This window comes from Thalassophryne amazonica, chromosome 21 (genome assembly GCF_902500255.1).
Source record: "Thalassophryne amazonica chromosome 21, fThaAma1.1, whole genome shotgun sequence".
Taxonomy (NCBI): domain Eukaryota; kingdom Metazoa; phylum Chordata; class Actinopteri; order Batrachoidiformes; family Batrachoididae; genus Thalassophryne; species Thalassophryne amazonica.
In genome coordinates, this window is record NC_047123.1 from 15839620 (window position 1) to 15842988 (window position 3369).

At 41.1% G+C, this 3369-nt stretch overlaps 1 long non-coding RNA gene across 1 annotated transcript; it reads right to left on the bottom strand.

Annotated features, from left to right (window-relative positions):
* Positions 1-1205: 1205 nt before the first annotated feature.
* LOC117503034 lies at positions 1206-2775 on the bottom strand. Its single transcript, XR_004558461.1, has 2 exons — positions 2605-2775; positions 1206-1559 (listed from the first exon to the last, which is right to left on the bottom strand). It is a non-coding gene; the product is annotated as an uncharacterized LOC117503034 (long non-coding RNA).
* Between the last annotated feature and the right edge of the window lie 594 nt (positions 2776-3369).

Below are 3369 nucleotides of genomic sequence, written 5' to 3' on the forward strand. Positions count from 1 at the left end.
GAGAAGCAGACCCTAAATAAGCATGTTTGCAATATGGAGTCAAAAATGTCGTTCTGTTATTATCAATTCTGTTTGTTGCTATTTAAACATGAATGAAATACAACTTTGTTCTCACTGAATATTTGTGAAAATGAAGCCCATTAAATGACCCCCCCCAAAGAAAATGCAACCCCCCCTCAAAGAAAAACAAACAAATACCCCCTCCCTCCAAACAAAACAACAACAACAAAAAACTCCTATTGGTGGCCATTTTGGGTGTCATCTTGAATATCTGGCTTGAAGCCTGTTTTTATTTTCAGAACATCTTGACTGTGTTTTGGGGACCATCAAGTAAATCTAAAAAACAAAAAACATTTGGTTTAGTTCTGGTGGTGGTGGGTGCGAGAGCTGTTAGCTCTCCTACTAAATGAACAAGGTGTTGTGGGCTGCCTGTTCCTGCTGCTTTTTCTCTCTCCTCTGCTTCAAGCTAATCGACACACCTGCTTCTCATCTCATCAGTCCCTGCATATAAACCCTGGCTCTTCACTCCATCATTGCCAGAAACTCAGCGTACTTTCCATGGTATCTGGCCTCTCTGTTGTGCGTTCCTACGCAGTGATTTTTTTCTGAGCTCCTATGCCTCATTAGTTTGTGTGCTGCTACTTTTTCCTGCAGCTTGTCTGAGTCCCAAGCTCAGCATTTTTTGTTTGTCGTTTTTGAGCTTCAGCTTGTTTCAACACTCTGGACTCTGCTAAGATATAGACTGTCTGTTAATCTGACTGTGAATTTGAATTCTGGAACTGAACTCGGCTCGTGTGCACAGCAATCCACTCATCTGTGTATCTTCTCCAGATTCCACGTTGACAGCTTGCAGGCGGCCACCTGGCTCCCGGATTGCATCATCCACTCAGCATTTGGGTTACAACGCCACTTGGACTGTGGTTCCATGGTTCCACTGCTGTGCAGGCCCTGGCTCCATTCTGCAAGGCTGCCTACTCATCCTCCTCCTCCATACACATTCCTTGTAAATAAACTAGTGTTCTAACTCACTCCACTCTTGTTCTGTTCCCTGCATTTGGGTTCGCCGTTCCACTCCGGTCCAAAACCGTAACACAAGGTTTGTACTGTCTGATGTTAACTGTATTCATAACAATCTCCCGTTTATAAATTTAGCTCAGAATTTAAAAAAAAGAGGATAAAAAAAGGCAAACTGTCTCTTGCTTTAATTAATAAGAACACCAGTAATTAAAGCTACAAAGAAACCTACAAGTAAATCTGATGTTGCTGATGGACTCTGGTGGGGTTTCTGACATCTTCAGACATTTCAGTCCATAAAGGCTGGCAGAGCAAATACTCAGAGGGTAAGAAATGTCTGGATCTCATCTGTAGGGGGGCCGGCTGTCCACCATCAGGCTATGGGATGGCCTGGCCTGGTCTCTTCGGAGGGGGTGGGGGCATGAGTTCACTGTCTGGGTCTGCTGGGCGTTTTTGGTTCGGGGTTTGTACTCCCTGTGTACAGCTATCCAGGAACTCCAAAAGCATTTCTTTTGTGATAGGATGCTGAATGGAGCGACACACAGCTGGAGAAAGACAACCAACACGAACAGAAGTTACAACAGAGATGATACCATATCCGTGAAACATCATATAAAGTTATAGTCAGCCTATTTGAAAATAAGTTATTTTTTTGACACGCACATAATCTGTTTGTAAGACACTGATGACTTACGATCCTTCTCAAGTATAGCTCTGAGTTTTGTTTTGCAACTTTCCTCTAGATTCCTTTTTTCTTGCCCATCTCTTGCTGTAATCACGAATGCCGACCCTTAACCGATGTGAGCAATGCTACAGTTGCACAGATGGTCATTCGGGTACTTTCCAAGGTTTCAGTGAGCTGTTGATGTGTTCTTGGTGGAATTCATTAGTCTGGCCTCTGAATCACCACTCTTACAAGTTTTCTCTGTTTGGAGATAATGGCTCTCACTGTGGCTCGCCGGAGCCCCAGAGCCATAGAAATGACTTTGTAACCCAATCCATTTATTGTATTTCAATAAATGTCTTCCTTATCTTCTGCTGAATATCTTTTGAGATGTGGGTGAACATGGTGATGGTGGAGAACTTTTAGCTTAACACATTGCTGAGGGTATCCTCGGGGTGCTGTAAAGCAACATTGACCAAGTAGGAGGGGTGGCAAAAGGTGGCAGACAAATTAAATGTCTCAGTGACATTTGTATCCACAACATTACTGGTCTCATCATTTATTAATTTTTAAAGCAAGAACAAGCACATGTTAGACGTAGGAATGAGTTAAAAGTAAAATACAAAGATACTGAAAATTAACACATAAATAATAAAATAATATTCACATTCAATAAAGTGATTCCCTCCGGACCGTAGTGGTACCTGTCTAACAGTAATGAGTTCAGTCAGGTCTGTCAAATTTTTGGACAGGCTCAACAAAGTCCAGTGTGACTTATATTCCGTAAAATAAGGTAATCTAACACAGTAATCACACAGAATGTTAGAGCCCAGGGGCCTGATGCAAACTTTAGACAAATTAAAAATTTGCCGTTTTATCCACTGTGACTGCAAGAGTTATTAATTTAATTACTGTGGACGTCTCACCCATGGCTGTGTCAAAAGAGTTGGGGAAGCTCTTGTCAACTCTTTGTCTCATGAATATCCAGCTGTTGTTGACAAAGGTGCATTCGACGATCTTATTGTCATATTGCTTCAGGTCTCTGGTGAACTGTGAACCAAATAATAATAAAACACAACTGTTTATACAACCCAAAAACCACAAAAGGGAACACAGTTAAAAAGAACGCTCAAACACCCAAATGGAGGGCTTCATAAAATCCATTTGCAGTCAACAACACGGCTCAATTCAGTAAAGCTGACACTCTGCTGCTCACTGCTAAATTACTTCACTCTTTTTAAATTTTTTCTTTTTTAAATTTACTGTTCACACGTTCACACTGAGCGCTTCATAATGCACCATATATTCTCAGTTGAAGACAGATCAGCACTGCAGGTAGCTCATGTTAACAGCTGCATGTCACCATTCATTTTTTTAGTCAGGCAGAATGTATTTTTATGTTGATCTGCTAGAAAATGTAGGGATGCCTGGATGCAGCATATTTTTCTGTATTAACAGTGCCCTTGTGGATGTGTAAGTTACCCATGTGTACAATATCTTTTATGCACACAGATTTGATCAGACTTCCTAATATGTTTAAGGATATTTTTAGAAGGTAAATGGCCCAAAATATTTCTGATGTCTCTCATAGAAACACTGTTTGAGAGTTTTGGAATACTAGCGATGCATATGTTGGCACACTGGCATTTCTTAGAGGCTCCTGACACTGTACTCTAACATTTTTTCCTCAC